This window comes from Oryzias latipes, chromosome 17 (assembly GCF_053564925.1).
Source record: "Oryzias latipes strain Hd-rR chromosome 17, Olatipes_Hd-rR_3.1".
NCBI lineage: Eukaryota > Metazoa > Chordata > Actinopteri > Beloniformes > Adrianichthyidae > Oryzias > Oryzias latipes.
In genome coordinates this window covers 4181308-4194554 of record NC_136253.1, presented here as the reverse complement: position 1 = coordinate 4194554, position 13247 = coordinate 4181308, and the positions used below count along the sequence as shown (strand labels likewise).

General features: G+C 41.5%; 1 protein-coding gene across 4 annotated transcripts in view; it reads left to right on the top strand.

Annotated features, from left to right (window-relative positions):
* Window positions 1-6659: 6659 nt before the first annotated feature.
* The window catches only part of LOC105358390 (acyl-coenzyme A thioesterase 5-like), a 37381-nt gene continuing 30793 nt past the window's right edge, over window positions 6660-13247 (top strand). The window contains exons 1-2 of one of the 4 annotated variants that reach the window (XM_078934196.1): window positions 6671-6931; window positions 7123-7297. The gene's annotated coding sequence lies outside the window, so the exon portion shown is untranslated. The other 3 variants (XM_023965277.2, XM_023965278.2, XM_078934197.1) reach the window with 3 other exon arrangements.

Here is a 13247-nt window from a genome sequence, read left to right as displayed (position 1 = left end):
CTGCTATGAAGAATCTGTATTTTGGGGATCCATTCATTCCAGGGTCTAGCCCAACCAGAGGGGCCATCACTGCACTGCAGGCCCAAAACAGGGAAGCGCTGGAAACAAAGAAGGCCAAAGATTGGGACCCCAGCCGCTTTCTCTGAAATTCTAAAAAAATATCTGAATCATGTGTTAATTGTATTTTGTAGATGCATACTCATTAAATTATTCCAAATGGATTGTTCATTGCATTTTTTGTGTTTATGATGGTTATGCTGATTCCTTTCATCCATCCATCCATCTTCTTCTGCTTATCTGGGACCGGGTTGCGGGGGCAGTAGTCTAAGCAGAGATGCCCAGACTTCCCTCATCCTGGCCACTTCCTCCAGCTCTCTGGGGGGGGACCCTGAGGCGTTCCCAGGCCAGCCGAGAGACATAGTCTCTCTAACGTGTCCTGGGTTTTCCCCAGGGCCTCCGCCCAGTGGGACATGCCCGGAACACCTCTCCAGGGAGGCGTCCAGGGGGCATCCGGACTTGATGCCCGAGCCACCTCAGCTGGTTCCTTTTGATGTGGAGGAGAAGCGGTTCTACTCCGAGCTCTCCGCGGGTGACCGAGCTTCTCACACTATCTCTAAGGGAGCGCCCAGCCACCCTACGGAGGAAGCTCATTTCAGCCGCTTGTATTCAGGACCTTGTTCTTTCGGTCATGACCCATGGCTCATGACCACAGGTGATTATTGGAATGAACTGGAATGAAAATTGTTTTTATTGGATTTTAGAACAGCAATATGGAACACGTGATATGGAACAATACATACATTTATTTTCCTCCCCCCCCTTTTCACACGCATTAGAACCAAAAACAAAACTAAAGAACCCCAACAGAAAGGTGATACACATCCCATCACCAGTTTTCCAGAAGAAAAAAGGGAAGTACAATAGATGTGATATACCAAGAGCAACTCTCCAGGGACGAATGTACGAATAGGAGATGAGTAAAGCGAAATAAAATAAAAAAGATGACTAAAAGGACATTTTTTGGGAAACTGAGAGCCAGCTTAGGTGGGTATGTTACATGATTGTAAAGTTTTAACATGTCCAAAAAAGTGTTTACAAATTTTTAAAAACATGCCCGTGGCGTCCGACCGGTAAATTGAGAACTTTGCTTTTTGGGCCAGCTCTCTCTTCACCACAACGGACCGATACAGCAACCGCATAACTGCGGATGCTGCTCCAATCCGCCTGTCAATGTCACGCTCCTGTCTTCCCGTACTCGTGAAGAAGACCCCAAGATCTTTAAACTCCTCCACCTGGGGCAGGGACACTACACCCACCAAGAGATGGCAAACTACCTTTCTCCGGTCGAGAACCATGGCCTCAGATTTAGCGGTGCTGACCCTCATCCCAGCCCCTTCACACTCGGCCGCGATCCGCCCCAATGCACGCTGGAGGTCTTTGCTCGATGAAGCCAACAGGACAACGTTATCTGCAAAAAGCAGAGAGGAAATCTTATGGTCCCTAAACCAGACCCCCTCCGGCCCCTGGCTGCACCTAGAAATTCTGTCCATAAAAACTATGAACAAAACCGGTGATAAAGGGCAGCCCTGCCAGAGTCCAACGTGCACCGGGAATAAATCTGAGTTACTTCCGGCTACGCAAACCAAGCTCTTACTCCAGTCATACAGAGACCGGACAGCTCTCAGTAAGGCTCCCCGGACCCCATACTCCCAGAGCATCCTCCACAGGATACCACAGGGGACGCGGTCGAACACCTTTCTCCAAATCCACATAACACATATGGACTGGATGAGCGAACTCCCACAAACCATCCAGCACCCTGAAGAGGGTTTAGAGCTGGTTCACTGTTCCACGACCAGGACGGAAACCGCACTGTTGTTCCTGAATCTGAGGTACGACTATTAGACAGACTCTCCTCTCCAGTATCCTGGCATAGACTTTCCCAGGGAGGCTGAGGTTCCCCGGTAGTTGGAACACATCCTCCGGTCCCCCTTGTTAAAGAGGGGAACCACCACCCCTGTCTGCCAGTCAAGCGGTACAGTTTCTGACTGCCAAGCGATGCTGCAGAGACGTGTCAGCCAAGACACTCCAACAGCATCCTGAGACTTGAGGTACTCATCCACTCCCGGAGCCTTGCCACTGAGGTGCTCATTGACTACCTTAGTGACTTCAGCCCGTGTGATAGTCAGCCTCACCCCAAAGTCCTCATTCTTTGCTTCTTCAAAAGAAGGTGTGTCAGTGGGATTGAGGAGATCCTTGAAGTATTCCTTCCACCGCAACAACAATGTTCCCAGTTGAAGTCAACAGCTCCCCACCTGCACTGAAAACGGTGCCTGTAGAGAACTGCTTTCCCCTCATGAGGCGCCGGATGATTTGCCAGAATCTCTTGGAAGCCTACCATAGTCCTTCTCCACGGCCTCGCCAAACTCCTCCCAGGACAAAGTTTTTGCCTCTGCAACACTCCGGGCCACAGCTCGCTTAGACTGCCGATACCAATCATGTTCATACCATATCAGCTGCCTCTGGAGTCCCACAAGCCAGCCAGGCCTGGTAGGACTCTTTCTTACCACCGCGACAGGCACCAGAGATCTTGCGACCACAGCTCTGAGCAGCAGCAGAGACAATGGAAGTGCAAAAGATGGTCCACTCGGACTCAATGTCCCCAACCTCCATTGGTACCTGTTTGAAGTTCTCCCGGATGTGGGAGTTAAAGACTTCCCTAATGGAGGGCTCAGCCAGACGTTTCCAGCAGACCCTCACAGTGCATTTGGGTCTTCCAAGTCTTTCTGGCCTTCTTCCCTGCCATCAAATCCAACTCACCACCAGGTAGTGATCGGTGGACAACTCTGCCCCTCTCTTTACCTGAGTGTCCAAGATACAAGGCCGAAGGTCTCCTGAAACAACTACAAAGTCGATCGTTGACCTCCTGCCTAGGGTGTCCTGATTCCACGTGTATTGATGGACAACCTTGTGCTCAAACATGGTGTTTGTTATTGTTGTAGTATGATGATGAGTTTAAATGCCTCGCTCATAGCAATGTAACAATTTATATATTTGGTTGTTTGTGAGCAATTATGGATTTGTTATGTTTTCATCATCATCTTCTCCCTTTGCAGTCGTCTCTTGCTGTCTCTCTGTCAGCAGCAGGAGAATGCTGTTCTGATTCAAAAAACAAAAGCACAATTCTTTTTCTCTGGAAATGCCTTTTTTCTCTATTTTGTTACTCTATTAAAGGTCTATCAATAGTGTTCTGAAAGAAATCCACATGAAGAGGTCTCCTACACATCTACTTGTAGCCATCTAATCTTTGGATATTTTCAATGTCTTTTAGAGTAATTTTCAAACTTTTACTATTTAAGGCAAAAAAAGTGACATTTTACATCCATCCACTCTGGTACTTCAGAACTGCGTTCCCCAACCTTTATGTGGCTTCGGTCCGGTCAACCCCTGGAGATTTTACTGCGGCCCTACGGAAAGGTGTGGGGGTTGCCGGGGATGCCTAATTTTGGCCTGGTTTTAAAAAGAAAAAAACCTCTGATCATCACAAAAAACAAATCTTTTAATAATAATAATGACAACAGATAACAACAGTGGAACATCAATCTCTAGTAACATATTCTGCCAATGAATGTTTTGAGTACTATATAAACTGGCCCCGTCTGTGGGAAATCACCTGTTGCAATAAATCCATATTTTAAGCAGAACTCCTGGTGGCCTACTGTTGAATTATTTTTTGTCTTGAAGTCGTAGCCCGTTCCTCCATCTGTTCTTCTGTCCCTGCACTAATTCCTTATCCATTTGCAAAGAAACTGACTTTTTTTGTAGCACGCCTTCTAACTACTTTTTAGTGCTCTAGTGACTGAAATGTAACAAACAGAACCCTGTTGACCTTTAAAACCTTTTTTTTTCTCAGAATAAAAGATTGTTCAAATGTAGTCATTTTTCCTCCCCTGACCAAACTTTACAGCTCAAGTGATCGAAGGTGTAGCTGAGAGCATCCATCCATCCATCCATCCATCCATCCATCCATCCATCCATCGGTTATGTTTCAAAATAAAAGATCTTTTAAAGTAAAAGATTGTCGAAACTTAAAAGAAAAAAAAAAACAGAACCAGGCATAAAATATTATTCCTTCTGCGGCCCGGTGCCAATTGATCCACGGACCGGTGCCGGTCCACTGTTTTAGAACACTGTTTTTGTTTCACAGGGTTTCTGGTTCTAATCCTGCAACTGTTGGGCAAGGTGGAGTACACCTTAATCAGGTCACAGGTCTGTCACAGGGGACACTCACACTCAGGGGTAATGTTTCATAGCTTAACAGCCTATAAACCTTTTATATACCCTATAAAACATGTTTTTATACTGAGGGAGGAAGCTGGAGAAAATCCTCACGTACAGGATGAATCTGAAAACTTTGCAAAGAAAGGTGCCAGCTGGAACAAGAGTCTCTCGCTGTACGGCAAAGTTTACCACTACGCCGCTTAAAGTAAAGAATTACATTTACATGGATAGATTTGAAAAAAAGTGGAGTCTACACCAATGTTGTCATGTTTGTTTAAATTTGATAATAAAAGGAGAAAAAGGATGACGGCACGCCAAAATCACAATGATAGAAACATGTTTGACTTGGCTTTTCTAACTGTTTTATTTCAAGTTAATTTGCTGCAGCAGGAAAATCTTATTTGGTACAATTATTTGGCTGTAATTTATTTTAAATGAACTTGAATATGCTGTTGTTAAAATAGAAGAACCTGTAATTATTATACACTGATCAAAAGATGAAGGGAACGCATCATGTACCTGAATTAATTAAATACTTGTTTTCTTTCTAAATGCTCTTTAACAAACATTTTAGCTAGCAGTTTATGGAAAATAACAATTTAAATCTAAAGGACTGTTCATCAGCTGATCAACAATTAAAGACCCCAACCTTTAAAAGCCAGAATTTGAGCCAAAATTGACATTCAATAGTAATGTCTAATTAATTAATTAATCACCCTGTTAAGGTCTCCTGATGGGAAAAAAGCTTAATTTCTTTGAATGTGACAGAACTGTTAAGTTACATAAGCAAGCCCTCTCACAACGTACCATCGCTGATGAGGTTGGATGCTGTAAAATGGTCATCTTGAATTTTTTAAAGATTTTAATGAATATATGAATCTTTATTTATATAGTAATTTACAGCTTTGTTAGGAGTGCCAAAGTGCTTCACAATAAAATGAAGACTGAAGAAAGTTAAAAAGTTAGACAAACTAAGAACAAAATTGAAAACAGCATAAAATTACAAAAAGCAGTCAGTAATAAAATCCATTAAAATAAATAAGAATGCAATAAAAACAAATAAAAGAAAACAAAAATGCCTCCTACTACTGAGCATTAAAAGCCACTCTAAAAAGCTAAGTTTTTATTTAACATCTAAAAGTGGCGAGATCAAATATGATGCACAGTTCTGCAGGACTGTTTTTCCATAATTGAGGACTGTTCAGATCATGAAAATAAGTTACCAACAAGCTTTTTTGTCCATTCACGTCTTCATTTCAGAATGTTCTTGATGTTTAAGGAAAAACAAGGAAGGGGGGGGCAAACGCAAACTCCGGTTTGATCTCCTGTGGTCGTTGTTGAAGATCAAAGGAAGTGGGTCCACTATCGGCACAGGACCTTAGTGGAGATCCCAACCCAGCAAACCACCGAGAATCGGTGGTTGCCTTCGGGATGTGCAAGCGGGCTGGAGGAAGAGAGCAGCAGGAGGGGGCGTGTCAACGGCGGTGAACGTGGAACAGAGTCTGTTATGGGATGGAAAGTTCTTCTAAAAAGGCAGTACATGTTGAATGAAGCTGAATGAGAAGTAAATAAAGGCCTCATCATGCAGAACCTGTCCAGGTCGTCTGTCGACCAGCTGTTGTACTTTTGTGAGCAGGTCTGAACCGGGAGCGGGTCAGAACCAGGCGAGCTGCTCGTCCCTGGAGCGGCTCCCCTGTGCTGACGACTACGGTTGGCAAGCGTTAAGCAGGAGAGGTTCATAAAAATGATTTTAAAAAACAAAACTAAAACCAACCGGCTAAGAATTAGGTTTAAAAAGAAAATCTGAACATAGACATTTTCTCAGAAAAGTTCTATGTGACTATCGACCTGCGTCACCGCCACGATCCCGCCGGCGTGTAATCCCTACAATGTTTCAACCCAAGTAGGAAAACGATGGAGAACTTCCAGAAAATTGAAGTTCCTGAAGAAAATAGTACGTTTAATGGCACCTGGTGGATTTGTCTGCCTCCAAAGGCTTTCAGGATCTACCTCAGGATCTACCTCATTATTTATCATTACAAGACTGTTTTGTTTTACTTTATCTGCCCTAGAATGAGGTGCACCTAAAAAGACTGTTTATTCTGTCTTTTTTGAAATTGTCCATTGTAATCTGTTGTGCCTTATGCATCAAATAATATGGCATAGTGTTTTTGTGTGTGACCCGGAGCTAGGTGACCCATAGACCGGGGCCGGTATGAAGATGTGTGTGCATATGTGTCTTAGAGTTTTGAATTGCTTGGGTAGTCACTGAGGAATGATCTCTGCAGGGAACCGCAGCTGCACATGGACCCGCCTCCTGCACCTGACACTCAGGATGTCATCCACATAGACCAATGATAATGGATCCAGGGCAATATAAAAGAACTTATGTCCCTGCATAGGTAAGGACCTTTGTCACACCATTTCTGATAATCAGTTTGCTCACAAAGCTCTTGTCCTCTTTGCTGTGGATTTTGATGTAAGTGTGACAAAAGACTGGATTAAATAGTTTTGGATTGAAGTCTGGGGCCCCTTGTGGCTACACAGTTTAGGCAGCAGCGTGAAAGGACTTGCTTAGGGTCCCAAACTGGATTGAGCTCATGGCGCCCTGTGGGAACCCAGATTTCCTGTGTGCCAGTTACACTATGGGGTAAGGAATATGTCAAAATGAAACGTAAGATAAAGTTGTGCAAATTCATACTTTGTGCACAACTTTGCAGACAACTGTATAAAACATTTACTTTTACGTTTAACATGTCTGTTGTGAATATGATTTGTCACTGTTTTGAATACGACTTTTTTTTGTCTTGAATGTAAAATTTACACGTGCTAATTGTTCAGATTTGAACAAGGTACAACTGAACAGGGGCGAGCGAGCCCGTCCTGCCTGTACAGGGAATAAAATGGCTGGCGAAGCAGGGATTCCCCACCCCGCTTCCCTGCGGCTGCCCCCACCGCCAAGCAGATGGGAGAGGAGTTAGCAGGGAAGCAGACAATCCCTCAGCCGCCTACTCAGGTTTCATTTTGTTTTATCATTCTCTTATTATCATCTCTTTTTCTGACAATGTTGACTTTTTTACACTTAATAAAAGGGATGTCTGCTGCTCTTTTTTCCCACCAATTCTTGGTCCGGTGCATTGTTTATTCTATCAGCTGTTATCGCCTGGTAACCAAAAATGTACCAAGACGTTGCTGTTATAATCTCTTTTTTTAATTCAGCGGTGCTAAAGATATTTTCCCTTCCTGGGGATCAATAACATTCTAAATGGTTTAGTTCTGTTTGAGTTTAATAAATAAAGCCCAAAGCTCATGCTCACTCAGTTGAATCTATGTTTCGGGACTCGATGTAAATGTCTGTGACCACATGACATATTTCTGACCTTGAGTTAACGGGGAAATTTCAAACAAAGACAAATCCTCTTCAAAACAGACATGTCAAATGTAAAACTAATTGTTGTATTCATATTTTTTTGTTTGATTTGTGCACAATGTTTGAATTTATGCATACGTTTCTAATTGACAATTATCTTACCCCATGCTACATCCAGCCAACTGAGCCATTCAGCTGCTTGCTACAACAGAATATTAATGTAAATATCAATTAGAAACCTGCATGCCTTTTTATACTTACAATTAGTTTATTTAAAAGTGGAACAAACTCATATTACCTAATCTCTCAAAGTTGATTCTAATCTGTGGAGATACTCATTCATTCAGGGAGAATTCATAGCAGTTCCTGTTAGACAGTAGCTGTGCCTAAAATAGAAGTTGTCAGACAGTAATGTGCAATGACTTTTATTAGACACTTAAATTAGTCACATTTGACATTTTAAGAGCTAAAGAGAGGATTTTGCCTATTTAACAAACGACTGGAAATAAACAGGGATTTTCTGGCAAATAGGAAAAGTTACAACTGGTCAGAAAAGTTCCAGGACATTTAGCATGCATATCTAAATGTGGCATTAAATATAAATTCATATCAACTTTATTATCATATGTAAAAAGAACAGCTCAAGGTGCTATCCATAAAAACAAAAACACCAATCCCTGCACATGCAATAAAATAATGCCCCCATAATAAAATACACAAAAACATACACAAATAAAAGAAAAATAATTATAAAAAGCTAAAGAAGAGATAACCCAGACATGTAAAGGGTCAGCAAACAAAAACTAGTTGACATGTTTGTCAGATATAATGACATTTTCTTATAATTGTATGGTAGTTTTTCTCAGATTCTGAATTTTTTCAACCTTTGCATTTTGTTTCTGAATTTTTTGAAGCCTTGATATTCAAACAGCAAAATGTTATGCCCCGAAATATTATTTTCCATCTTAGATTTTTCCGTATTTTTAATTTCGAGACTCGAGAAAAATGAAATGGGAAAGAAGTAGCTTTAATTGTCTCACTAGAACAACTAGAACACATCGATATCCAGCCAATCAAATCGTGACGTCAGCGTTTGCTACGTTCTACTGAAGGCCAAGAAGGCAGCAAACTGGGCTGGTGGTTCATTGGTAAGTAAATAATGCTTTATATCACTCTATTATCTTCTCATTGACATCGTTTAATAGAGCACAAAAACGTGCATCTTTTGTTGTTGTTTTAGTTTTTTACTTTCCATGCCATGCACTATGTTTTTGTGGTAAGATAATAATCACAGTCATCACGGTGAAACTGTGCAGCTTACTTCACTTGGTCACATTGGCCAGACATTTAACTCTGGTGTGTGTAAAAGAAACAATACGTGTGTCATTCGTTCATCTGTTTTTCAACTTAAGATCAAAAATAAAACAACGATTTACATATCGTTCATCTGATGTTCAAATAAAAAAAAAAATGATAAAGATTTTTTTATTTTCCCGTCGCGTTAGCTTTTCTGCTAACATGATGGGAGTGACCCCGGATAGCCAGATAGCAAGTACCATCTCCTTATTTACATTTTTTAATTTATTTATTTTAACTGGGCAGACAGATGAGAGCTGAAGGCCTCTTGTGTTGGACATATTTTATTTTTACAACAGCGGTTATGAATTTTCTGACAAACCAGAGGTATGTCTGAATAAACCCCTTTTGTAATCGAGGCCAAACTTTATTCGTTTTAATCATATTTGAAAATCTATTGTGTTGGACCAGACGGAAAAGGAAAGAAGGGAAGAGGGATGTTAGAGAGGGGGGGTAGAAGGGTGATTATAAGGGGGGGGGGGGGGGGTGAAAAACAAGAAGCAGCATAAAGCAACAAGTTGCTGGATGTTTATCGATACGGTCAGGTTCAGATGTAATACAAATCTAGAAGGGGCGGGGCCTGTCCACACACACACTCAAATGTTATAAACACACCTGTTGGCAGAAAAAATGTCCACATGTCAACATGTACACAATACAGATAGTGTTCAAACATGCACACTTATGCCTTCAAACCAACTAGTGTGAAATATTTAATTCTATCACACAAAGTGTTTGTGCAAAGGTGAGCTAACACCTGTGCTCAGGTGAGTGTTTATGTTCTTCTAAAATGGATGGTGTAATGTGAGAAGAAGGAGGGTCAGCAGGGTTTATGACATCCACCCACGATTCTAAATGTTCTCCTTAACTTTGCCATCAACAACTACTAATACAAAGAAATACAAAAACATTTCTAATAGATCTGAAATGTTGCTGAACTCACAAAAAGCAGATCAAGTATCTATTTCATCAGTAGGATTGGATATGTAAAAAAAAAATAAAGATATTTCCAAGAACTTCACAACCATCAACATGAAAAAGTAAGTTTTTTTTTATTTTTTAAATCTTTTGTTAAATATCAGACAAGAGCCGGTTTAGCTCGTGCTGGTTTGCAGCGCCTTCCGTCCGTGAAACCAGGGTTCGAATCCGGGCTGCTCCCTGTTCCCTTTTCTACTTCTGTGCCGGTCCCAAGCCCGGTTGCTTTGAGAAGGTTGCGTCAGGAAGGGCATCCGGTGTAAAACATTGCCAAGTTTACTATGCGACTTGTTCGCTGTGGCGACCCCTGTTGGGTAAAGCCGAAAGAGAAAGAAGTTAAATTATGAGACAAGACCTGAATAACTTAATGCAAGTACATTCTGTGACAGGGCTTTTATTGCATGTACAATTCTATTAATATTAGTTTATTTAATTATGGTCATTTACATTTTTCCACTATTGAACAGCGTTGTGATCAGCTGTAATATTATTATCAACTTTAAAACTTGTTCACAGTTCATATTGACATTTGGCAGAAAGGAAAGTAAGTCTGAGTTGAATTTGACCTCGCTTGGTTATTATTCAACAAACTCGACTTGTAACTTAATAAATGTCAGCCCAAAAACAAGACCAAAAAACCTGCTCTACGGTCATAAACATGTGCAACAGCTTGTGGATCAGCTTGGCACTTTTCCACTCATGCATGCACTCACGTTCCATTCACAGACGCTCATGTCATCCCACTCAAGTTTCAAAACAAAGGCTCAATGCTGTTTTGTGTCACCTCTGGCAAATTACGTTTTTTGTCGTACTTTTTTGTTCCACTGTTGTGGGGACAGCATTCATTTAAATCACCAGTTCATGAAGGCTGATGCAAAAAAAGTGGCAGTATTTAGATAGGTGGGTGGGGTCACAGTAACAGGGTTGTGTGAATAGACCCTTTCTTTATAACGCCACAGGGTAGAAAAGATCATTGTGAGAAGAGCTGATCACTCAAACCTGTTTTTTTTTCAAATTCTAAAAATACTAGCAGGCGACAGATCAAGTGCTTATTGTTGTTAAAACCCCGGATACCACTGTCTTTCCCTCCACGTGCCAACGGTGGCAGGTTACCGACTCCTAATCTAGACATTTCCATTCACCATTAAAAGTACACATAATTAGTTCATTCAGGAGAAAATGATGTATATGCCCTTGTACTGTTGTGTGACAGTACCTCAATTTCATTGTACTTTGTGCTAAGTATGGTTGTGCAATGAAAATAAAGATTTGTCTTAAGTTTTCACTTGTCACTATTTTGTGGTTTGCTGTTTATGGCACCTAGAGTTTACTAAATTGGTCTATCATTTTTTAAACATTCCTGTTTGTGTGCAGGTCATTGGGCTTGTCACAAGGCAAATTAAGCAGCTGAGACAAGGACTTAAGGAGACTCCAGTGTGGACAGTGCTTACTAAGCGACATGAAACTGCAGCCTTGATTTTTCCAAGTGAAGGAACAGGCGAGATTTGTCCTGAGGTACATATTTACCAGAGACCTCAGTTAGGATTTGTACTTCTACCATGTTCTAAAAAGATGCACCTTGTTGAGAATTGTCGTGCTTTTTACAAAGTAAATGTTGTGGTGAAAAAGGATTGAGGGCAGATGTGATCAACAGTACAGTGTTCCCCTGCATATTCTTTTGCGTCCGAAGGATTTGCTGCTGGAGAGGAGGAGAGCGGAGATGAAGAGCACGCCGGCCCATTGGCTTCATTGCAGGCTGCTAAAGAATATTTTACAGCTATTTCCCACCCGCTTCCTGAATCACTATAACCAAAGTTTGTGCTCCTGCAAGGAGAAATGGCATCAGCTGACTCAGAAATGGTCGGGAAATATCCTGACCAGGGGCCTCATTTACAAACATTGCGTACGCACAAAAGAAGGCGTACGCCACTCTCTACGCAATAATTGAGATTTATAAAAAGCAAACTTGACGGGAAAATGTGCGGTCCTTCACGCAAGCTCTGACCCAGGCGTACGCACAAAAACGGGTGAAATGAGAAACGGCGACACCGTCGGCAGATGGAAGAAACACGTGAAAGTGAAAATGACAATCCTGCCTCTCAGAAATAACATGAAGACTTCACAAAGCAAGTCTGACAATTAACAGCTACACGAACACCCGTTTGATCGATCAGCAGTGAAACAAACAAAAAAATCAAACGAAAATTACAACAGAAATTCAAATGAACACTTATTTGCAGAAAGAAAAGTGAAACATGTTCTGCAATATTGGCATGTTGTGCAATTCATCCTCATAAATAATATAGTCAACAGAACGAAATAATGTACAAAACTGATATTCTCGTCAGTGTGTCCGTCTGGAGGAGCAGACAAAGGTGCGGGCGTGCGGACGGACGGACAGACGAACTAATTGTCCACTGGGGAAAGTTGTTTTCATATTAAAACATTTCTTCATAAGCTATGGAATTATGGTATTCATGCATATGTCTTTAGTTTTTTTATTTTTGATAAAACAATGTATGGCGTATGTCTCAACCATTCAGAAAGCAACAAGAAATTACATTTGCGCTGAACAATTTCCCATTTCCACGTGGATTATTCCCGACATCTGTAGCTTGTCAGATGTAATTAAATGGAGGGAAATAAAATGCCCCATCACAATGCGTAATGACACACAATGGCTGATCTTACGCTCTTAGAAGATGTGGCAAATGGAAGAATTCGGAGTGAACGCAACTTTAGACAGCAAGAAGACTTGCTGGCAAACAAGGACAAGTGGCTTATGAGCCGGTTCCGACTTCCTCGAGCCGTCCTCTTGGACCTCTGCTGGCTTTTTATTTCGGCCACGGTCCGAGGTTGTGAGGCTACAGCATTTACAGTGTCTGCCACCGTTTGCCACTCAAGTGCCTTTTTGGCATTAGTAATGCCCACACTGTGCCCTCCAAACAACATTTTTCTCCTCTTTTCCACCTCGCCAACGATAACTTCTACTTCACATTGAGTGAAGTTACGTTTTTTTGATTTCCTCTCGGTGTTTGCCATGGTTTCGCAATCAATGAATATTCATTTGTGGGCGTTTCACGGACTATTTATTGGCAACTATGGGCATGTAATGAAGCCGCAAAAGCTGCGCTGCATTTAGAATTGGTTGTGATTTATTAAGGGAAAGATGCGTAGGATGTGCGTGCGCACGGTTTTATAAATCTGAATATTTCTGTGCGTACGCACGTCCTATGTTTCATCCGTACGCCACTTCTGACGCAAA